Below are 26,017 nucleotides of genomic sequence, written 5' to 3' on the forward strand. Positions count from 1 at the left end.
GCTGCCACCCTCTCCTGTTGTTGTGGATGGTAATCTAGAGTTTCAGATATCCAAAATTGTTAATTCTCGTCGGGTCCGCCGCTCTCTTCAATATCTGGTACATTGGAGAGGTTACGGTCCCGAGGAAAGAATGTGGGTTCCTGCGTCTGAGGTAAACGCCGACAGGCTAGTTCGGGCTTTTCATGCCTCTCATCCTGAAAGACCTAGTCCTGAGTGTCCGGAGGCCCCTCGTAGAGAGGGGGGTACTGTCACGAGGGTGTCAAGAACCACGCCTGACTCCGTTATACCCGGGGTCAGAAAGTCGCAGCGCTTGGCTGCGCGCTCTATGTAGTAAGATAGGGCTGTTTCCTTGGTAGCTTTCTGGGTTTGCTTTGCAACCCTTTTTGGCTCACTCAGGGATCCGTAGCTCCTTCTCCTCAACTGTTCCTTGTCCAGCACTCCCAACCTCCTTATATTCCCCTCTCACACTTCTCTGGTTGCCAGATATAGAGCTTCCTGTCTGGACATCTATACTGACCCACTGGAGCTGTGTTGCTGCGTTCTCTGGTTGTTGGTCCAGAACGTTTCCCTCCGGATCCCTGTTGGACCTTTTGTGGTCTGCTGTGGTCGCCCACCTGGGTATTGTCTGTCCTCTCCCTGGTGTTTCCCTCTTAGTGACAGTGGTGCGGACTAGCGATCCCACCGGCCCGTTCACTATCTAGGGCTCATTCTAGGGAAAGCCAGGGTTTAGGCACGTGATCGCCGCACGGGTGAGGAACCCGTCTAGGGACGTCAGGGCAGTCAGGTGCCAGTCGCAAGGTGAGTCAGGGGTCACCACCTTTCCCTCTCCCTTGGGCAGGGCTTTCCCTTTTCCCTCCCTGTGCGTGATGCCGGTCATTACAGCCACCTTGCGAGGGGTCCAGAAAGGTAGGGTCAATCCCCCGTCCCGCAGACAGGCTGTCACAGGGGAGATGTTCCGGAGGTTGTCTTCAGCCCTGGATGGTGCCCCTTTTGGGCCCTTCTCCAGCTTGGTCATTAAAGCTGCTATGTACTTGGGCTTCTATGGTTTCCTTAGGCCAGGCGAATTCACTTGCAGTTTTGCGGGGCGTAGCGGTCTGTCAAAGGAACAGCTGGTTCGGAACCAGGACCATTATATGATTGTTAACATCCACTAAGAGGTTAATTTTTTCCAGTCTGGCAATAAATGGTGCCCAGTACAAGTTTTTGGCCAGCTCATGCACGCCATCCATGATGCTCCCCCTCACAGCCCACTTCTACCACATCTCAATGGCACTCTCACCTCCGCACAATTCATCAGCCATATATCCGTACTCTTGCCTCTGACTTAGGGTTTGACCCCGGCTCTATATCTGGCCATTCCTTCCACATTGGAGCTGCCTCCGCGGCTTCCCAGCACAGGGTCCCCGCTCATATCATCCGGAGAATGGGAAAGTGGCGCTCGTCTTGTTTCACCACGTATATACCTAACCCACAGGTAGAGATTTCGCAAGCCTTTCAGTCTCTGGTGTTATGAGTTAATAAATTCTTGAATTAACTATTTTGGTTTACTTTTTTGCCCCCTTATAGGCTGCTCTCGTACCCGGCTCCAGGCACACCTCAGCCGGTTTAGGTTCAAGGCGGGCATGCATGCCCGAGTTCGTATTATTAGCCACGACCACAAATATATATATATATATATATATATATATATATATATATATATATATTACAACATATAAAATGCAGTTACACAGTATTAAACAGTTCAAGTTAACCCCTTCAAGTGAAACAAAATAAGAAGTCTATAACCCTGCATTTGGGAAATGGACAAATGTCCAAACCTCAAAGTACTCCCTGCTCCAGGGCACTACACACCCACTTGGATAATAACAGGGGAGGTACGATAACCTCGCCTCTACTGGTCACTTTTCACCAGACCTCACGAATGAGCCTTTTACAATTCACTTATTTCTACTGGTGCACAATGGTTTGATGTTACTGTGGCACTTCTAAGTTATAACAAAGTTTACAGTGAGCAGATGTGAGAAACTTCAGAAAAGAAATGTATAATTTTATAATCAAGACACAGGGGGCTAAATAAGAATATTTCATCTTCTGCAAAAACATATTTCAAAATTTCTCATAATTCCCCGAACTCTTCTATTTCTACCTGATCTCTTCACAGATGAGCCAGCGCTGATGTAAGGAGAAGATAAATGTGAGGATCAGAGACAGACTCTGGGAAGAAGAGGACCTGGAATCATCTTCACCTGTCACCGTACAGTCAGGATCTCCATACTAACAGGTAAATGACCGCCACTTCTACTCATCACAGGGAGTCTGACAGCCCTCACTCAGACATCACATGGACCCTGACACCCCTCACTCAGACATCACATGGACCCTGACACCCCTCACTCAGACATCACATGGACCCTGACGCTCCTCTCTCAGACATCACATGGACCCTGACGCTCCTCTCTGACATCACATGGACCCTGACGCTCCTCTCTCAGACATCACATGGACCCTGACGCTCCTCTCTGACATTACATGGACCCTGACGCTCCTCTCTCAGACATCACATGGACCCTGACGCTCCTCTCTCAGACATCACATGGATCCTGACGCTCCTCTCTCATACATCACATGGATCCTGACGCCCCTCACTCAGACATCACATGGACCCTGACACCCCTCACTCAGACATCACATGGACCCTGACACCCCTCACTCAGACATCACATGGACCCTGACGCTCCTCTCTCAGACATCACATGGACCCTGACGCTCCTCTCAGACATCACATGGACCCTGACGCTCCTCTCTCAGACATCACATGGACCCTGACGCTCCTCTCAGACATCACATGGACCCTGACGCTCCTCTCTGACATTACATGGACCCTGACGCTCCTCTCTCAGACATCACATGGACCCTGACGCTCCTCTCTCAGACATCACATGGATCCTGACGCTCCTCTCTCATACATCACATGGATCCTGACGCCCCTCACTCAGACATCACATGGACCCTGACGCCCCTTACTCAGACATCACATGGACCCTGACACCCCTCACTCAGACATCACATGGACCCTGACGCCCCTCACTCAGACATCACATGGACCCTGACGCCCCTCACTCAGACATCACATGGACCCTGATGCCCCTCACTCAGACATCACATGGACCCTGACGCCCCTCACTCAGACATCACATGGACCCTGACACCCCTCACTCAGACATCACATGGACCCTGACGCTCCTCACTCAGACATCACATGGACCCTGACGCTCCTCACTCAGACATCACATGGACCCTGACGCTCCTCACTCAGACATCACATGGACCCTGACGCCCCTCACTCAGACATCACATGGACCCTGACACCCCTCACTCAGACATCACATGGACCCTGACGCCCCTCACTCAGACATATCTATCAGTAATGACATTCCTAGCCCCTTAGCCCGGTGTGATATATAACATTGTAAGTCATGATTTCTGGAAGCTTTCTGCACTCATTAGCCGTATACATGTAGTAACTGGAATTGTTGATTACCTGCAGTCCTGTCTTACATAAGCGTTTATATAGTAAAATCCTTGTCTGAAGGTTCATCCAGTGTCATCTCCACAGGGATCAGGAAGAAATATTTTGCTTTCTATGACATATCACTCCTTTTTCCAGCTGGGGCTCTTTCTCAGTATAATCCTTATTACACATTAGGCCATCTATGCCACCATGCTGTTCTTTTTCTAGAATGTAAGAGGAGCTTTTTCACTTTGACTCTCATCTACTGCTCTAATAAGATACATCATATGTAGCATGAAGGACCAGACTGACAATGTCTTAACTTGGGATATGTTTCTGTTATTTTAGGAAATCATGAGGAGCCTCATACAGTTCTTCGCCCGGATGCTTATTATCATTGACAGAACCTGTTCCTGGGCTCCTCCATGCAGACTGGAAATGATTGATACAACTTCTTTCACCGAAAGCCCAGGGGACCTGATAGTTGGAGGGATAATACAACTAGCGTCCTCTGTTTCCAGATATCACGGGTCTACATTTCTAGAGAATTTACATTCAATTGACTGTATTCCGTAAGTATTCTGCATTTCTTCTGACTTTCTAATGACTTCTTGTAGTAAAGATGATGTAAGAAGAAGTAATTCATATCTAATTGTAAGGAGGATCTAAACATGACTGTTCACTAATCAATGACCATAGGATTTCTGACCAGGACCAGATTATAGGGAGGAAGGCAGAGGGACCATGAAATGCAGACCAACCAAACATCTACCTCCATATCAATCGGTAACAGGGACCAATAGAAACCCATTCACCTGTTACTGATATACCAGTCCAATAACACAGTGATGGTAAACACCAGTAGTAAGTACCGCCAAGGACACTTTAAGACATAAAACAATTAGATACAAATAGCCACCCCAATAAAAAGAAAAGTGAAAAACAAGGGTTAATGGTAGGAAAGAGCGATTTGGTTCTAAATTAACCAGATTTGTTGTGAATTACACAAAAACCTGTCCACAAAATGAATCTAAATTTTATATAAATAAAAAAATAAAAAAAAACACTTGCTATTTTGCTTGTACCATTCAGTAATCTGTGTACAAAACTTATGATTTTTCATTTCGGAAACCCTTGACTTTTCCTTTATAGGAAACTGGTAAGTTTTTATTTAAAGGCCTCATAATAAAATATCTGGAAAACTGAAGAGTGGAAATGAAAGGCATAGGCCTCTTCAGAATGTGTTTAGTAGCAGCAGCAGCCACGTGGCCAGTAGTAGTGGTACTTGTAGCCATGGAGGTGACAGTGGTAGTGATGGTGGCACTTGCTGCAAATACAGACCAGAAACCTATGATGACATATCACAGGCTGCTAACAGTGGTGGGCAGGGTGAGGACTATGAGGAGTGTTGTATGTAGGACAGGACCACGCATACAGGTCAGGGTGCTGAGGGCAGGAGATGACCGGAGGAGGAGAGTGGTGGCTGCAGTGGCACTAAAGAGCACAAGCAACATCTGGCCTGAACTTCTCTTCACTGGCAGGGCCTCCAGCTCTGTGCCAGCAGTTCCCGTCATCGCAGACACAAAGCCACAGACGTGTGCAAAATCTGCAGGATTAATATAAGCCGTGGGTGTTCAAAAATAGGTACCGGGCTCTATTGTAGCCCATGAGGCGGCTTCATCGGATCCTGTGGTAAGTAGATCCGGCCAGCATTTCCAATCAGAGTAAGGCTCCATTCACACGTCCCTAGTGTGTTTTGCGGATCCACAAATCCGCGGATCCGCAAAACACGGACATGGCAATGTGTGTTCCGCATTTTGTGAACCGCACATCGCTGGCACTAATAGAATATGCCTATCCTTGTCCGCAATTGCCAATTTTTAGCAGCCATTTTCCAGCTGCCTCTGCTACAAGTAGCGGAAGCCGCATCATCCAGATCAGTTTGTTAGTTGTTACACAAAGGAACCGTTCTTTCCACTGCTGTGCCTCCGGCCAAAATGTGTCCCAAAATGTGTCCTCTTAACTCTTTCTGGGAGGGGGGTAGGGGGAAAAAAAAAGCAACGTAACACTGAGTGTTTACAATATACATTTTGTGATGTTCATTTTTCTGCATAAATAACATAAACAAATACAATTTAAAAAAAAAAAAATAACATAAATAAAAACACTTTTTTTTAAAGAAAAAATTACTTTTTTATTTTTCTTTCTACGGAGCTGTGTGAGAGTTTGATTTTTGCAGGATGTCTCGTAGTTTTCATTTTTGGGTACATAATGCTTTTTGATCACTTTTAATTCCATTCCAGAAAAATTCATTTTTTTTAGGTGTTCACCGTACGGTACGTGATAATTTGCATGGTATTTGTGTAGTGCAGGTCATTATGGATGCAGTGATACCAAACATGTGGGGGAGATTTTATTTTTGTAATTTTTTTCATTGAGAAGTTTTTTTTTTGTGGGAAAAAAGCATATTTTCTTTCATTGTATTTTTTTATTCAATGTGTTTTTTTTTTTACTTTTCTACCATTTAATCTTTTGATTGCTTATAAAATTTCTATAGTGCATTGTATTTTGATGTCAGTGTTAGGGCTCATGCACATGACCATATGCCCTCAGAGACATACAGTCCGTGAGCTGGCCAAATGTCCCGGAGCGGCATACATAGTGCGCACGGGAGCGCACAGCATCATAGGTTACTATAATGCTGTGCTCTTCGGGCCGCCCGCAGGGCTATTGTCCTGTACTCATAATATCATATGAATGCGGGACAATAGTCCTGCGGGCGGCCCGATGCACACAGTATCATAGTAACCTATGATGCTGTGCGCTCCCGTGCGCACTATGTATGCCGCTCCGGGACATATGGCCGCTCACTGACCGTATGTCTCGGAGGGCATACGGTCGTGTGCATGAGCCCTTATACTCACATTGACCAGAGGCGCAGCCTGCTGGGAAACACTAGAGAAAGGCTTGAGGCCTACTATAGGTCTCGGCCTGCCTTCACTGGCATCTTCACCCCACAATCTTATTTGCGGGGTGCCGATTGGGATACAGAGGAAAGGAATGCCATACGGTTTTTGGAAGGCAGATTTTGCTGGACTGGATTTTTGACCCAATGTCCCATTTGAAGCCCCCCTGATGCCCCCCTAGAGTAGAAACTCCAAAAATGTACCCCATTTAAAAAAAACTATGGGATAGGTTGGCAGTTTTGTTGGTACTAGTTTAGGGTACATATGATTTTTGGTTGCTCTATATTACACTTTTTGTGAGGCAAGGTAACAAGAAATAGCTGTTTTGGCACCGTTTTTATTTTTTGTTTTTTACAACATTCATCTGACAGGTTAGATCATGTGGTATTCTTATAGACCAGGTTGTCACGGATGCGACGATACCTAATATGTGTACTTTTTTTAAATTTATGTAAGTTTTAGTTGAAACAAAAAAAATCATGTTTTAGTGTTTCCATAGTCTGAGAGCCATAGTTTTTTCAGTTTTTGCAGTTTTTGGGCGAATATCTTGGCTAGGGTAAGATTTTTGCGGGATGAGATGACGGTTTGATTGGAACTTTTTTGGGGTGTGTATGACTTTTTGATCGCTTGCTATTACACTTTTTGTGATGTAAGGTGACAAAAAATGGATTATTTTACACCATTTTTATTTTTTTACGGTATTCACCTGAGGGGTGGGTTCATGTGATATTTTTATAGAGCAAGTTATTACGGATGCGGTGATACCTAATATGTATACTTTTTTTATTTATGTAAGTTTTACACAATGATTTCATTTTTGAAACAAAAAATCATGTTTTAGTGTTTCCATTGTCTGAGAGCCATTGTTTTTTCAGTTTTTGGGAAATTATCTTGGGTAGGGTATGATTTTTGCGGGATGAGATGATGGTTAGATTGGCACTATGTTGGGGTGCAGGTCATGTGATATTTTTATAGAGCCGGTCGATACGGATGCTGTAAAACCTAATATGTATACTTTTTATTTATTTATGTAAGTTTTACACAATAATATCATTTTTGAAACAAAAAAAAAACATGTTTTAGTGTCTCCATATTCTGAGAGCCATAGTTTTTTCAGTTTTTGGGCGATTTTCTTAGGTAGGGTCTCATTTTTTGCGGGATGAGATGTCGGTTAGATTGGCACTATGTTGGGGTGCATATGACTTTTTGATCGCATGCTATTACACTTTTTGTGATGTAAGGTGACAAAAAATAGTTTTTTAGCACAGTTTAATTTTTTTTAATTTTTTTACCGTGTTTATATGAGGGGTTAAATCATGTGATATTTTTATAGATCCGGTCGATATGGACGCAGGGAGTAGAGATGTCGCGAACATAAAATTTTCCGTTCGCGAACGGCGAACGCAAATTTTCGCGAACGGGCGAACCGGGCGAACCGCCATAGACTTCAATAGGCAGGCAAATTTTAAAACCCACAGGGACTCTTTCTGGCCACAATAGTGATAGAAAAGTTGTTTCAAGGGGACTAACACCTGGACTGTGGCATGCCAGAGGGGGATCCATGGCAAAACTCCCATGGAAAATTACGTAGTTGACGCAGAGTCGGGTTTTAATCCATAAAGGGCATAAATCAACTAACATTCCTAAATTGTTTGAAATAACGTGCTTTAAAACATCCAATGTGTGTATACGATCAGGTATGATGTTGTATTGATCAGGTAGTGTAAGGGTTAGACCAAACTCCCGGTTTAACGCACCGCAAACAACCGCAAACAGTCCATTTGCCCAACCGCAAACTCCCCATTTGCACAAGGTTGGATACCAAGCTAGCCATGTCCCGTTCCTTGTCCTCACTGACGTCATTGAATGTCTCTTCCTCCACCCAGCCACGTACAACACCAAGGGTCCCCGAAAGGTGACAAGCCCCCTGGGACGCCTGCTGTGGTTGGTCTTCCACCTCCTCTGACACCTCTTCTTCAGACTCCTCTCTCTGCATTGCCGCAGGTCCAGCAATCGACGACAAGGCTGCTTCTGGTGGTGATGGTGACCACAACTCTTCCTCTTCATGCTCATCTACGGCCTGATCCAGCACTCTTCGCAGGGCACGCTCCAGAAAAAACGCATATGGGATGAGGTCGATGATGTTGCCTTGGGTTTGACTGACCAGGATTGTCACCTCCGCAAAAGGACGCATGAGCCGACAGCCATTGTGTGTGAGCGTTCAGTAGCATGGCAAAAAAATTCCCAGCTCCGCAGAGGCTGTCCGGGCACCCCGGTCATACAAATACTCGTTGACGGCTTTTTCTTGTTAGAGCAGGCGGTCGAACATTAGGAGTGTTGAATTCCAACATGTCGGGGTGCGCAAATCAAGCGCCTCACTGGCATGTTGTTTCGCCGCTGGATATCTGAAAAGTGCGCCATGGCCGTATAAGAACGCCTGAAATGGCCACACACCTTCCTGGCCTGCTTGCGGACGTCCTGTAAGCCTGGGTACTTATGCACAATCAGATTCAACACATGTGCCATGCACGGCACATGTGTCAACTTGCCCAAATTCAATGCCGCCAACAAATTGCTTTCGTTGTCACACACCACTTTGCCGATCTCCAGTTGGTGCGGAGTCAGCCACTGATACACCTGTGCATTCAGGGTGGACAGGAGTGCTGGTCCGGTGTGACCCTCTGCTTTCAGGCAAGTCAACCCCAAGACGGCGTGACACTGTCGTATCCGGGATGTGGATAGGGGGGTGCAGTTGATGTGGAGCAAGACGCAACTGCAGAAGAGGACTCAGCCGAGGAGGTTATCGAAGAGGATGGAGTAGGAGGAGTAGAGGAGGTGGCAGCAGGCCTGCCTGCAAGTCGTGGCGGTGTCACCAACTCCTCTGCAGAGCCACGCATTCCATGCTTGGCAGCCGTCAGCAGGTTTACCCAATGCACAGTGTAGGTGATATACCTGCCCTGACAGTGCTTTGCAGACCAGGTTTCAGTGGTCAGATGGAACCTTGCCCCAACACCACATAGTGCATGACTTCCTTTTGCACAATAGAGTACAGGTTGGGGATTGCCTTTTGTGAAAAAGAAATTCTGCCGGGTACCTTCCACTGCGGTGTCCCAATAGCTACAAATTTTTTGAAGGCCTCAGACTCCACCAGCTTGTATGGTAAAAGCTGGTGGGCTAAGAGTTCCGACAAGCCAGCTGTCAGACGCCGGGCAAGGGGGTGACTTTGTGACATTGGCTTCTTACGCTCAAACATTTCCTTGACAGACACCTGACTGTGGGCAGATGAGCAGGAACTGCTCAAGGCGAGAGACGGAGTGGCGGATTGTTGAGAGGGGGCAAGGAGGACAGCAGTGGTTGACGTGGCTGAAGATGCTGGACCAGGAGGAGGATGGTGGCTTTGAGCTTGTGTGCTGCTTGTACTCGTCATCATGTGTTTATCCCATAGGCGTTTGTGATGTGCGATCATGTGCCTTCGCAAAGCAGTTGTACCTAGGTGGGTGTTGGATTTCCCACGACTCAGTTTCTTTTGGCACAGGTTGCAAATGGCATCACTGTTGTCAGAGGCAGACACACAAAAAAATGCCACACTGCTGAGATTTGCAATGACGCCATTCTGGTGCTGGCAACAGCATGCGTTAATTGTCGTGCTGTCTGGCTGACCCCGGGTGCCGATACATGCTGTCTGACTGTGCCACTAGCTCCTTGCAACGACCTCCCCCTGCTTCCAACTCATCTCCTCCTCCTCTCTGTCTCCCCATCTGAACTTTCCCCCTGTTCTTCTTCTCTTCGAGCGGGCACCCACATGACATCCACGGACACATCGTCATCATCAACCGCTTCACTTGTATCTGACAACTCAGCAAAGGAAGCAGCAGCGGGTACAACATCATCATCATCACACCGTACGTCCATGTGTGTAATGCTGCCTGACTGAGACATATTCCTGTTATCTACATCCTCTGGCAATAATGGTTGCGCATCACTCATTTCTACCAACTGATGTGTAAATAACTCCTTTGACAGATCAAGTGAAGCAGCTGTGGTGCTAGTGTTGGTGGTGGCGGCAGGCGGGCGAGTGGTAACTTGAGAGGTGCCCGAAGCTGAGCTGGAGGAGGATGGTGCGTCAAGGTTCCGAGCGGAAGCTGTAGAAGATTGGGTGTCCTGTGTTAGCCAGTCAACTATGTCCTCAGAACTTTTCGAGTTCAGGGTACGTGGCCTCTGAACACTGGGCATTATTCTAGGGCCAAAGGGTATCACAGAACCACGACCACGACGGTCCCTGCGGAGTGGCCTGCCTCTGCCTGTAATTTTTTTTAGATTAGTTGTACTATGCGTGCAAGCTACTGTGACACCAGATATGAGTGGCACTGTGCACTGGCAGTAGTTGGCACAGTACACGCTGTAGGCCTGACACACACGCTTGCAGGCAACTAACTGCTATTATATTACAGTCAAAATTGTTGTTGTTTTTTTAAATGTAATTTACTGTGACACCAGATAGAGTGGCACTGGTGACACTGTGCACTTGCAGGGCCTGAAACACACACGCTTGCAGGCAACTGCAATTAGATTACAGAGAAAAATAAAAAGCAGACTGATGTACTAGCCCTAAAAAGGGCTTTTTGGGGTGCTATCAGGACGCTGTCCTTACAGCAGAGATCAGATGAGTCCTTCAGGACTGGAGTGGACACTGAATACACTGGCCTAGCTATCGATTTCCCTATTAAATCAGCAGCAGCTACACTGTCCCTCCTCTCACTAAGAATGCAGCTTCCGAATGAATCTAAAATGGATGCTGTCCAGGAGGTGGGAGGGTCTGCGAGGGAGGGTCTGCTGCTGATTGGCTGGAATGTGCCTGCTGACTGTGAGGTACAGGGTAAAAGTTTACTCAATGATGACGAATAGGGGGCGGGCCGAACATCGCCGCGGTGATCGCGAACAAGCTATGTTCGCCGGGAACTGTTCGCCGGCGAATTGTTCGGGGCATTTCTAATTCTGAGCCAGTTTTTTTATTTTTTGGGCGATTGTCTCAGGTAGGGGCTCATTTTTTGCGGGATGAGGTGACGGTTAGATTGGTACTATTTTGGTGGGCATGCGCCTTTTTGATCGCTTGCTGTTGTACTTTTTGTGATGTAAGGTGACAAAAAAATGGTTTATTTAGCACAGTTTTTATTTTTTACGGTGTTCATCTGAGGGGTTAGGTCACGTGATATATTTATAGAGCCGGTCGATACGGACACGGCGATACCTAATATATCTACTTTTTTTTTCCCCCTATTTTTTTTTACTTTATTTGGGAAAATTACGTTTTTGTTTATTTTTACTCGAAACTTTTAATTTTTTGGGGGGAAAACTTAATTTTTTCAACTTTTTTTCACTTTATTTTTTGTCCCACTTTTGGACTTCAACTTTTGGGGGTCTAATCTTTTACAATGCATTCCAATACTTCTGTATTGGAATGCATTGGCTGTATGAGTAATACAGTGTGTATTACTCATACAGCTTCCGGCCTGTGAGATCCAGGGGGCTGGATCTCACAGGCTCGTCACAGGAAGGCAGCGCCGATGCCTAAGGAAGGCCTCGCGCTGCCTTCCATGCCATTGGGTCCCCCCTACAGCCGCATAGGGACCCGATGGCGCCGCCGCACCAGGTAAAAGCCGCGAACCATAGGTCTGAATTGTCCTGCGGTTCGCGGCGATCGCCGACACGGGGGGGGGGGGGTCACTGGACTGATTTGAGCAGGCATCTTGTTCCGATCACCGCCCGCCGAGCAGCGGTGATCAGAAATACACAGGACGTATTGGTACGCCCTGGGTCCTTCCGGGACATCAGGGCATACCGGTACACCTTGTGTCCGGAAGAGATTAACTGCAGACTGTCAGCTTTAATTTGAGGTATTTACATCCAAATCAGGTGAACGGTGTAGGAATTACAACATTTTACTTATGTGCCTCCCACGTGCAGACATCACCAGACGCTGGGTTTCATCCCTTGTGATGCTCTGCTAGGCCTCTACTGCAACTGTCTTCAGTTCCTGCTTGTTCTTGGGGCATTTTCCCTTCAGTTTTGTCTTCAGCAAGTGAAATGCTCAATCGGATTCAGGTCCGGTGATTGACTTGGCCATTCATAACATTCCACTTCTTTCCCTTAAAAAACTCTTTGGTTGCTTTTGCAGTATGCTTTGGGTCATTGTCCATCTGCACTGTGAAGCGCCATCCAATAAGTTCTGAATAGTGATGAGCGAGCATGCTCGGCCGAGTACCGGTTCGGCTCGAGCATCGCTATGCTCGGCTTGTGGCGGTACTCGGCCGAATACCACATGTGCTCGTCGCATTGCTCGAGTCTCCGCCCCGCACGTTTGGCACCTCCTGAAGCATCCAATCAGCGTTCAGTTAAGTAATTCCCTCCAGTGTAATGCCATAGCCATGTTAGCTATAAGCCTTACACCGGATGGCCGGAACACGTGGTACTAGTTTATATAGGAGCCAACGTCCCGCACTCGGATCATTCAGTGTCAGGGAGAGCCGACGGTAGGCAGGACATATAGCGGTTTGCTGAAATTACAACAATTTAACTCCCAAAAACCTCTTGAAAGACAAAACAGTCCGCTTCAAGACTAAAGTGTGTGTTTGACAGCAGTGCAGCATTTTGATTTTTTTTTAACAAGGGTTAAATTCAGCAGTATTGGGGAATGGCGTCTGCAGGAAGGGACAGATAGTGCAGGGCTGGAAAATCGCTGTGTTCAGTACCAAAAAGCTTTCAAAATAAAGAAATAGTACCAACAATACTGCGGGTGATGACGTGAGGATGTTGCGCTCGCCTCTCCTCCCCGATACTCGGCTGCCTCGCTGACCGCTGATTGCGGCGTCTCTCCCTCTGCCTCCTGCTCCCACGCCCGGATAGGGGACCTGCGGACCTGAACAAGCGGTGCTGGTGCTTTTGCTCCTCCTCCTCCTACCCGGTGTCTCCTGAGCTCTTGTGTGAAATACAGGAGGTTGCCGATGTTTTGGGGTGATATCCCGGTGCCTCTGGATGGTTTCTGCTGCTGCGTGCGGTGTGCTCCGGTGGCTGTTCCTCTCTGGTCTTCCGAATCCTTCGTCCCTCCTGCACCTTGCGATCTACCAGATCTCCCTGAGTGTGTCCCCCTTGTTCTCTCCAGCCGGGCCTTTAAACAGTGAACTGAAGACTGGTGAGATTGTTTCTGTATTTCTCCTCCCATTAACATTAACTTTTACTAACTGAGGAACCAACTAATCCTCTAACCAGCTAACCTTCTCAACGTTAAGGACATTTATGCAGCCTAAACTTACACCCATACTCTATATGGGATATTGTACCTATAGGAATTGAGGTATTCTGTCCAGAAAAAAATAAATAAAATCAAACGGTTTGTGGGGAGAGAGAGAGAGAGGGAGGTGGTTGGTGAGGAGAATATTATAGTGGAGAGAGACAAGCGGAAGGAAAAAAAGAAAAAAAAAGTGAAAAAAAAGGAAAACCAAGGCTGAAGGAGAGAAAGAGGAAAAAAAAGATGAAAAAGGGAGAAGAAGAAAAAAAAAAAAAGGAAATGGCACCGAAGTCCAGTAGGCGTTCTGTGGACCTTTCTGGTCAGAAACCAGCTATTAAACCCTCTGAAGGAGGGAAAATAGACCAGTTTTTGAGGTCCCCAAGGGTTAATACCAGAGGTGGGCAAAAGGATACCAGCTCTAAAAAAAAAATGAGAATCCCGAAGTGATGGAACTCGAATTACAAAAAGCTCCTGGGCATCCCCAAGGGGAGGAGGGAATAGATGGAGAAGGTGTGACCAACCCCAACCCCTCGCCGTTAAATGAAATTCTTCTGGCAGTAAAACAGAACGGGGACCTAATACAGGCTATTACAACCCAGCTGGGCGCAATTCAAGTCGATTGAATTGATTAGAGATGATCTGTCTAAAATCTGTGATAGAGTCAATAAGGTGGAGAGCTCTATGGTTACTATACAGAATGAATACAAAGAAATAAACACTGAGATGTCCACGTTAAAGACAGATTTTAATCGCCTTAAAAAAAGGTGGTGGATCTGGAAGACAGATCACGAAGGTACAATGTAAGAATCCTGGGGATCCCAGAGGGCGCGGAAGATAAGAACCCTACTCAATTCATACAGGTGATGATTCTTGAAAATTTTGGGAGGGAGCACTTTTCGCCCTTGTTTCTAGTAGAAAGAGCCCATCGGGTCCCAGGTGGTAAATTAATTCCTGGGAGACAACCACGGACACTCCTTGCTAAAATGCTGGCTTCAAGAGACAGAGTTATAGAACTAAGACGGGCGAGGGAATGTCCCCCTGTTTTATATGATGGAAATAGACTGGCCTTTTTCACTGATTTTTCCAAAGATGTCCAAGAAAAGAGACGCTTGTTTATTACTGTTAAAAAGAGACTAAGAGAAAGGGATATTAAATACTCACTTGTCTTCCCAGCCAAACTCCGGATTATTTTCAATGATACAACTTTATTTTTTGATACGCCGGAGAAAGCTGCGGAGTGGCTTGAACGAAACAATATGTGATCTAACTGCTTAAGGTTTTGTCGGGATCATTAGCTGGCAGATTATGCTCTATATTGTTCCCTTTCTTTGGTTAACTAGCGGGGAGGTGTCAAGCGGAGGGGTGGGGGGGATGGTCATAGGCCAGGGATCTGCTGATTTATGTGGTGGATTAATTGGATTGGGGGGGTTGGATGTGTCTAGGGTGGGGAAGAGTTGTGTGTGTTTATTTATTTATTTTTTTTGATTAATTTTTATAATGTCAATCAGAATTCCTACCTGGAATGTCAGGGGCCCGGGGGATAGAAGAAAAAGACAAGCGGATTTTGATTTGATGCGTTCACATCTCCCAGCTATTATATGTTTGATAGAAACACATCTTACGGGGAAAACCTCCAGGGTCGTCACCAGGGGCTGGGTTGCGCACACATACCATTCTACCTTTTCTAGTCATTCTAGGGGAGTGACTGTCTTATTCCTAGAACGACTGATTTTATGTGCGAGGCAGCCTCTGTTGACCCCCAGGGGAGATTTGTCTTCCTATATTGTAAGCTGGCGGGGAAGATGTGTATTCTGGCCTTTGTCTATATTCCACCTCCATTTTCTTTCTTAGTACTTAACTCTCTGCTAAAATTCATGGATAAATGGCCAGAATGATCTACATTGATTATGGGAGACTTCAATTGTATCATCAATCCCGCGGACGACAGGGTCTCTAGTGGTGTCAAGGGGGACACCTCTGTTCAGGGGTCCCCCTTGGCACGTTTCTGTTTGGAGGCTGGGTTTGAGGATGTTTGGGGAAGTCTGGGACAGGGGAGAAGGGTCTTCTCATGCATTAGTAAATTAGGTAGATCTATGTCCAGAATAGACCATGCTTTAAATAATAAAAAAAATCTGCGATATGTAAAACGAATGAGGTACGAGACTAGGTCACTCTCGGACTATCTGCCCCTACTCCTCGAACTCTGCCTGACCCAGGATAAACAAATAGGGAGGTCTCCATTTAGACTTAACCCCTATTGGTTATCAGTAATAGAAAATCATGAAATAATACAAAATGAAATTAACCAATTTTGGGAGGCTAATTATACTTCAGCAAAAACCCAAGTAGTATGGGACACTTTTAAGGCCTATATGAGGGGAATAATGGTTAGTAATAGTGCTAACCTAAGAAAGGAGTACGGGGAAAAGGAGGGAAACTTAAAAGAACTAGCTACACAATCTTATTATATAAATAGGACAGAGGAAAATAGGGAAACCACGCAGAAAACCACACAAGTATATTCCAACTTCCTGCTGGAGAAAGCCCAACAGAGTTTATTCTTTAACCCCTTAGGGACCGGGCTCATTTTCACCTTAAGGACCAGGCCATTTTTTGGAAATCTGACCAGTGTCACTTTAAGTGCTAATAACTTTAAAACGCTTTGACTTATCCAGGCCATTCTGAGATTGTTTTTTCGTCACATATTGTACTTCATGACACTGGTAAAATAAAGTAAAAAAAAATATTTTTTTTGCACAAAAAAATACCAAATTTACCAAAAATTTGGAAAAATTAGCAAATTTCAAAGTTTCAGTTTCTCTACTTCTGTAATACATAGTAATACCCCAAAAAATTGTGATGACTTTACATTCCCCATATGTCTACTTCATGTTAGAATTATTTTGGGAATGATATTTTATTTTTTGGGGATGTTATAAAGGCTTAGAAGTTTAGGATCAAATCTTGAAATTTTTCAGAAATTTACAAAAACTCAATTTTTAGGGACCAGTTCAGGTCTGAAGTCGATTTGCGAGGCTTACATAATAGAAACCACCCAAAAATGACCCCATCTAAGAAACTACACCCCTCAAGGTATTCAAAACTGATTTTGCATACATTGTTAACCCTTTAGGTGTTGCACAAGAGTTATTGGCAAATGGGGAGGAAATTTGAGAATTTAATTTTTTTGTCTAATTTTTCATTTTAACCCATATTGTGATCATGAGTAAGAACGATAGCGTTCGAAACGCGTAGATCGTGGGGAGCAGTGGGGTTCGCGTGTCACTGTTTGCTGTCTGTACCTGTATTTGGGTGAAGATAATAAAGATCGGGATTCCTTGCACAGAACGTCCTCGAGTGCCGGAGCATTTTTTGATCATCTATTAACCCATTTTTTACACTAACAAAGCAAGGGTTAACAGCCAAACAAGACTGTATCTTTATTTCCCTGACTCTGCCGTTTACAGAAACACCCAATATGTGGCCGTAAACTACTGTACGGCCACACAGCGGGGCGTAGAGTGAAAGGTGTGCCGTTTGGTTTTTGGAACGCTGATTTTTATAGACTGGTTTATTTACACCATGTCCCATTTGAAGCCCCCTGATGCACCCCTAGAGGAGAAACTCCCTAAAAGTGACCCCATCTAAGAAACTACACCCCTCAAGGTATTCAAAACTGATTTTACATACGTCGTTAACCCTTTAGGTGTTGCACAAGAGTTATTGGCAAATGGGGTTGAAATTTGAGAATTTCATTTTTTTTGCCTAATTTTCAATTTTAACCCATTTTTTCCACTAACAAAGCAAGGGTTAACAGCCAAACAAGACTGTATCTTTATTGCCCTGACTCTGCTGTTTACAGAAACACCCCATATGTGGCCGTAAACTACTGTACGGGCACACAGTAGGGCGTAGAGGGAAAGGTGCGCCGTTTGGTTTTTGGAGGGCTAATTTTGCTGGACTGTTTTTTTGACACAATGTCCCATTTGAAGCCCCCCTGAGGCACCCCTAGAGTAGAAACTGCATAAAAGTGACCCCATCTAAGAAACTACACCCTTTAAGGTATTCAAAACTGATTTTACAAACTTTGTTAACCCTTTAGGTGTTGCACAAGATTTAATGGAAAATAGAGACACAATTTCAAAATTTCGAATTTTTGGCAGATTTTCCATTTTAATATTTTTTTTCCAGTTACAAAGCAAGGGTTAACAGCCAAACAAAACTCATTATTTATGGCCCTGATTCTGTAGTTTACAGAAACACCCCATATGTGGTCGTAAACAGCTGTACGGGCACACGGCAGGGCGCAGAAGGAAAGGAATGCCATACGGTTTTTGGAAGGCAGATTTTGCTGGACTGGTTTTTTGACACCATGTCCCACTTGAAGCCCCCCTGATGCACCCCTAGAGTAGAAACTCCAAAAAAGTGACTCCATTTTAGAAACTACGGGATAGGGTGGCAGTTTTGTTGGTACTAGTTTAGGGTACATATGATTTTTGGTTGCTCTATATAACACTTTTTGTGCAGCAAGGTAACAAGAAATAGCTTTTTTGGCACGTTTTTTTTTTTGTTATTTACAACATTCATCTGACAGGTTAGATCATGTGTTAATTTTATAGAGCAGGTTGTCACGGACGCGGCAATACCTAATATGTATACAATTTTTTTTTTTATGTAAGTTTTATACAATAACTTCATTTTTAAAACCAAAAAAATGTTTTAGTGTCTCCATAGTCTAAGAGCCGTAGTTTTTTCAGTTTTTGGGTGATTATCTAATTTTTTGCGGGTTGAGATGACGGTTTGATTGGCACTATTTTGGGGTGCATATGACTTTTTGATCGCTTGCTATTACACTTTTTGTGACGTAAGATGGCAAAAAATGGCTTTTTTTACATTGTTTTTATTTTTATTTTTTTACGGTGGTCACCTGAGGGGTTAGGTCATGTGATATTTTTATAGAGCCGGTCGATACGGACGCGGCGATACCTAATATGTACACTTTTTTTTATTTATGTAAGTTTTACCCAATGATTTCATTTTTGAAACAAAAAAAAATCATGTTTTAGTGTTTCCATAGTCTAAGAGACATCGTTTTTTCAGTTTTTGGGCGATTATCTTGAATAGGGTCTCATTTTTTGCGGGATGAGATGACGGTTTGATTGGTACTATTTTGGCGTACATGCGACTTTTTTGATCACTTTTATGACCTTTTTTGGGAAGTAAGGTGGGCAAAATTTCAATTTTCTCATAGTTTTTATTTTTTTATTTTTATCGCGTTCACCGTGCGGGGAAAGTAACATGACCGTTTTATAGATCAGGTCGTTACGGACGCGGCGATACCTTATAAGTGTAGTGTATTTTATTTTTTTAATTTTTATTCAGTGATAAATGTTTTTTTTTTTATCTTAACTTTTTTCACTTTTTTTTTACATTTTTGTGACCCAGACCCATTTGGTTCTTGAAGATCCAGTGGGTCTGATGTCTGTATAATACAGTACAGTCCTGTTGCCATGGGAACCTTCCCCGTCTGCCACAACTTCGCAGACGGGGAAGGGTAAGCACAGGGCTGAGGGGGGCTCTCTGGGGGCTGTCTGGGGGCTCTCTCCCTCTCCATCGGGGGGCTGCAAAGGCACAGCAGCCCCCCGATGGAGAGGGAGGGAGCTCCCTGACCGATGACAGTTAACTTTTTCCATACAGCGGTCCGTACGGACCGCGGTATGGAGAGGGTTAAACGGCTGACATCTGCACAGATGTCAGCCGTTTATACCAGGGTGCCAGCAATGTGCTGGCACCCTGGTATACCCACTAGAAGCCAATGATCATTCATGGGGAGGCGGGCGGGGGATCGCGATCCCGCCTGCCCACCGCCCGCCTCCCGCAACGCCCCCACCGCCTGCGACACCCCCGCCGGCATCAAATCATGCAGGGGTGCAGGGGGGGGGGTGAAAAATATTGATTTTAGCCACTCTAAAGTTTCTGATCCCCGCGGATCAGAAACTGCAAAAAGTGCAGCAAACCGCAGGTCTGAATTGACCTGCGGTTTGCTGCGATCGCCGACACGGGGGGGTCACATGACCCCCCCTGGCGTTGTCACAGGATGCCGGCTGAAGGATTTCAGCCGAAATCCCGTTCCGTTTAACCCCTGGGGCGCCGGAATCCCGATTTAAAAGTTAGGACGTACCGGTGCGTCCTTGGTCCTTAAGGACTCGGGAAATAGGGCGTACCGGTACGTCCTATGTCCTTAAGGGGTTAAGGGCCAAAAATACTTTACTGAATCGGGGCGTCCAGGGAAACTTCTATCTAGAGTGATCTCGAGTCAGGAACCCAAGAAAAATATAGACAATATCTGATTGGCTAATGGGAGGATAGTTGTTGGACAAAATTCTATAGAGAAAGTTTTCTTGGACCACTTTTCAGTAGAGATGTTGCGAACATAAAATTTTCAGTTGGCGAACGCGAATTTCCTCAAATGTTCGTGAACCGCCATAGACTTCAATAGGCAGGCGAATTTTAAAACCCACAGGGACTCTTTCTAGCCACAGTAGTGATGGAAAATTTGTTTCAAGGGGACTAACACCTGGACTGTGGCATGCCGGAGGGGGATCCATGGCAAAACTCCCATGGAAAATTACATAGTTGACGCAGAGTTGGGTTTTAATCTATAAAGGGCATAAATCACCTAACAATCCTAAAATTTTTTGAACAACGTGGTTTAAAACATCCAGTGTGTGTATACGATCAGGTATGATGTTGTATCCATCAGGTAGTGTAAGGGTTACGCCCGCTTCACAGACATTGACAGACCAAACTCCCCTTTTAATGCACCGCAAACAACCGCAAACAGTCCATTTGCCCAACCGCAAACTCCCCATTTGCACAAGGTTGGATACCAAGCTAGCCATGTCCCGTTGATGTCATTGAAGGTTTCTTCCTCCACCCAGCCACGTACAACACCAAGGGTCCCCGAAAGGTGAATTTAATTGATTTTTCGAACGGGGAGATGGTTAAAAAAACGCTGGCTCCCTCCCCTTTGTTTGAATCCACGGTACCTGCGTCTGCGCCGTGCAATTTACTCTCACACCCGATATGAGTGGTATTTTCTGTAGTTCTCTTCTCATCAGTTTAATCCCTGTTACGTCCCCAATCTGGGGTCCATTTATTGACTTGATTTTTCGAACGGGGAGATGGTTAAAAAAACGCTGGCTCCCTCCCCTTTGTTTGAATCCACGGTCACTGCGTCTGCGCCGTGCAATTTACTCTCACACCCGATATGAGTGGTATTTTCTGTAGTACTATTCTCATCAGTTTAATCCCTGTTACGTCCCCAATCTGGGGTCCATTTATTGAATTGATTTTTCGAACGGGGAGATGGTTAAAAAAACGCTGGCTCCCTCCCCTTTGTTTGAATCCACGGTCACTGCGTCTTCGCCGTGCAATTTACTCTCACACCCGATATGAGTGGTATTTTCTGTAGTACTATTCTCATCAGTTTAATCCCTGTTACGTCCCCTGTCGGGACATGTATTGAATGGATTTTAGACGACCGTAAACAGTTGTCAAAAGTTGACAAACTCCTTGCAGAAATGTGATTTATCCGTGTGCGTCCTTCTTGTTGCTTCAAATTTGGGGCACTGCGCGTGCACCGTGCAATGTACTCTGCCACACGGTATGAGTGGTGTGTTAACTAGTACTATTCCTATCAGTTTAATCCCTGTTACGTCCCCTATCCGGGGACGTGTGTCGAATTGATTAACCATTGTTGAATTAACGAACCATTGCGACATCCTGAAATAATTTAGTTCTGAGCTCTGTACTTGCTTTGTACTGGAATTGATGGGGATTTTTTAAATTGTCTGCATTATTTCGAATAAACTATTAAGAGACTTTATTATGATTTTTTTATTTTATGTATTAAAAACCCATACAACTTAAAAAAAATAAAAATAAAAAATTTAATGTTTTTCCTATGAAAAATTATCCAGCCAATCGCTTTTGGTCTGATCATAATGAAACAACGGCCTTATCTGGGGTGTGGCAACATTACCAACACACTCATAGAGGTGATGATCGCTTCATTGTGATACGCAAGCCCCTTCACCACGACAAGGTAACGATCACGAAGGGGAATTGACACTTGTATGTGCCTTTTTGTTTTGTTTTGTTTTTGCAGCCACTGTGCAGCACCAGAGGACAGAAAAATTAGGCATGTACACATGCCTATAAAATAATGTTATTGTTGCAGCCGCTGTTGTAGCAGCGGCCGGAAAAAATTATGTTTTCCAGGCAGAAAGGTGACTAAAACATTGCGGCTTGAAGCCTAGTTGGTGGCGGAGAATTCACGAAATTCATCCGGTATGCAGACATTAAATACAGCAGCGTGGGGACCATTTTGAGGCCAAGGCATGTCAGCAGGCTTTTTGTTAGTCGAACATATCCCCCACTGTCAGTCCCTTCGGGATCCATGCCTCATTCATCTTAATAAAGGTGAGGTAATCAACACTTTTTTGACCGAGGCGACTTCTCTTGTCAGTGACAATGCCTCCTGCTGCACTGAAGGTCCTTTCTGACAGGACACTTGAAGCGGGGCAGGCCAGAAGTTCTATCGCAAACTGGGATAGCTCAGGCCACAGGTCAAGCCTGCACACCCAGTAGTCAAGGGGTTCATCGCTCCTCAGAGTGTCGATATCTGCAGTTAAGGCGAGGTAGTCTGCTACCTGTCGGTCGAGTCGTTCTCTAAGGCTGGATCCCGAAGGGCTGTGGCGATGTGTAGGACTGAAAAAGCTCTGCATGTCCTCCATCAACAACACATCTGTAAAGCGTCCTGTCCTTGCTGCCGTGGTCGTGGTAGGAGGAGGATTAGTTTCACCTCTTCCCCAGTTAGATTCACGTTGTGCTGTGACATCCCCCTTATAAGCTGTGTAAAGCATATTTTTTTGTTTGGTTTTTAACTGCTGCATCCTTTCCGACTTTCGGTAATTTGGTAACATTTCCGCCACTTTCTGCTTATACCGGGGGTCTAGTAGCGTGGCCACCCAGTACAGGTCGTTCTCCTTCATCCTTTTTATACGAGGGTCCCTCAACAGACATGACAGCATGAAAGACCCTATTTGCACAAGGTTGGATGCCAAGCTACTCATTTCCTGTTCCTCGTCCTCACTGATGTCATTGACGGTCTGTTCTTCCCCCCAGCCACATACAACACCACAGGTCCCAGATAGGTGACAACAACGAGCACCCTGGGATGCCTGCTGTGGTTGGTCTTCCTCCTCCTCAAAGCCACATTCCTCCTCTGACTCCTCTTCCTCATACTCCTCTTCCAGCGTTGCCGCAGGTCTGGCAAGCGATTATGACAAGGCTGTTTCTGGTGGTGATGGTGACCACAACTCTTCCTCTTCACGCTCATCTACAGCCTGATCCAGCACTCTTAGCAGGGCACGCTCCAGGAAGAAAACAAATGGGATGAGGTCGCTGATGGTGCCTTCGGTGCGACTGACTAGGTTTGTCACCTCCTGAAAAGGACACATGAGCCTACAGTAACGTGGCAAAAAAAATTCCCAGCTCCGGAGAGGCTTTCCTAGCACCCCGGTCATACAAATACTCGTTGATGGATTTTTATTGTTGGAGTAGGCGGTCAAACATTAGGAGTGTTGAATTCCAACGTGTTGGGCTGTCTCAAATCAAGCGCCTCACTGGCATGTTGTTTCGCCGCTGGATATCTGAAAAGTGCGCCATGGCCGTGTAGGAACGCCTGAAATGGCCACACACCTTCCTGGCCTGCTTGAGGACGTCCTGTAAGCCTGGGTACTTAGACTCAAAGCGTTGTACGATGAGATTCAACACATGTGCCATGCACAGCACATGTGACAACTTGCCCAAATTCAATGCCGCCAACAAATTGCTTCCATTGTCACACGCCACTTTGCCGATCTCCAGTTGGTGCGGGGTCAGCCACTGATCCACCTGTGCATTCAGGGCGGACAGGAGTGCTGGTCCGGTGTGGCTCTCTGCTTTCAGGCAAGTCAACCCCAAGACAGCGTGACACTGTCGTATCCGGGATGTGGAATAGCCCCTGGGGAGCTGGGGGGATTTAGTTGATGTGCAGCCAGATGCCGCAGCAGAAGAGGACTCAGCCAAGGAGGTTATCAAAGAGGATGGAGTAGGAGGAGTAGAGGAGGTGGCAGTAGGCCTGCCTGCAAGTCGTGGTGGTGTCACCTACTCCGCTGCAGAGCCACGCATTCCATGCTTGTCAGCCGTCAGCAGGTTGACCCAATGCGCAGTGTAGGTGATATACCTGCCCTGCCCGTGCTTTGCAGACCAGGTATCAGTGGTCAGATGGACCCTTGCCCCAACACTGTATGCCAGAGATGCCATGACTTCCTTTTCAATAACTGAGTAGAGGTTTGAGATTCCCTTTTTTGAACAAAAATTTTGTCCGGGTACCTTCCACTGTGGTATCCCAATACCGACAAATTTTTTGAAGGCCTCAGACTCCACCAGCTTGTATAGTAAAAGCTGACAGGCTAAGAGTTCCGTCAAGCCAGCTGTCAGATGCCGGGCAAGGGGGTGACTCTGTAACATTGGCTTCTTACGCTCAAACATTTCCTTGACAGACACCTGACTGTGGGCAGATGGGATCGAACTGTTGAAGGTGAGAGGCGGCGTGGCGGATGGTTGAGAGGGGGCAAGGAGGACAGCAGTGGTTGACGTGGCTGAAGATGCTGGACCAGGAGGAGGATGGTGGATTTGCGTTTGTGTGCTGCTTGTACTCATGTGTTGATCCCATTGGCGTTTGTGATGTGAGATCATGTGCCTTCGCAAAGCAGTTGTACCGAGGTGGGTGTTGGACTTCCCACGACTCAGTTTCTTTTGGCACATAGAATGTGTCGGCAGATAAGAACCATTTGGCCCATCTAGTCTGCCCAATAGCACAGGTTGCAAATGGCATTGCTGTTATCAGAGGCAGACAGACAAAAAAAATGCCACACTGCTGAGCTTGTGTGCTGCTTGTACTCGTCATCATGTGTTGATCCCATAGGCGTTTGTGATGTGAGATAATGTGCCTTCGCAAAGCAGTTGTACTGAGGTGGGTGTTGGATTTCCCACGAATCAGTTTCTTTTGGCACAGGTTGCAAATGGCATCGCTGTTGTCAGAGGCAGACACACAAAAAAATGCCACACTGCTGAGATTTGCAATGACGGCATTCTGGTGGTGGCAACAGCATGCGTTAATTAGCGTGCTATCTGGCTGACCCCGGGTGCCGATACATGCTGTCCGACTGTGCCACTAGCTCCTTGCGACAACCTCCCCCTGCTTCCAACTCGTCTCCTCCTTCTCTCTGTTTCCCCTTCTGAACTTTCCCCCTCTTCTTCTTCTCTTCGAGCAGGCACCCACGTGGCATCCACGGACACATCGTCATCATCAACCACTTCACTTGTATCTGACACCTCAGCAAAGGAAGCAGCAGCGGGTACAACATCATCATCATCATCATCATCATCATCACACTGTACGTCCATGTGTGTAATCCTGCCTGACTGAGACATATCCCTGTTATCTACATCCTCTGGCAATAATGGTTGCGCATCACTAATTTCATCCAACTGATGTGTAAATAACTCCTCTGACGGATCAAGTGAAGCAGCTGTGGTGGCTGTAGTGGTGGTGGTGGCGGCGGGCGGGATAGTGGTAACTTGAGAGCAGGTGACCGAAGCGGAGCTGGAGGAGGATGGTGCGTCAAGGTTCTTAGCGGAAGCTGTTGAAGATTGGGTGTCCTGTGTAAGCCAGTCAACTATTTTCTCCGAATTTTTCGGGTTCAGGGTACGTGGCCTCTGAACACTGGGCGTTATTCCAGGGCCAGTGGAAATCACAGCACCACGACCACGACGGCCCCTGCAGGGTGGCCTGCCTCTGCCTGTAATTTTTTTTTAGATAAGTGGTACTATGCGTGCAAGGTACTGTGCCACCCTATATAAGTGGTGGACAGTGGGCACAGTACAGTCTGTGTGGGCCTGACACACACTGGCTTGCAACTGTGATTATATCACAGAGAAAAAATAAATTGACTTTAGTTTTATCTGCCAGGTATCGTGACACCCTGTAATGGTATGAGTGGTGGCCTGGCCAGTGGCCACAGTACAGTCTGTGTGGGCCAGACACTCACTGGCTTGCAACTGTGATTATATTTATTACAGAGAAAAAAATAAATTGACTTTAGTTTTATCTGCAAGGTATTGTGACACCCTGTATGAATG

This window comes from Bufo bufo, chromosome 4 (genome assembly GCF_905171765.1).
Source record: "Bufo bufo chromosome 4, aBufBuf1.1, whole genome shotgun sequence".
Classification (NCBI taxonomy): domain Eukaryota; kingdom Metazoa; phylum Chordata; class Amphibia; order Anura; family Bufonidae; genus Bufo; species Bufo bufo.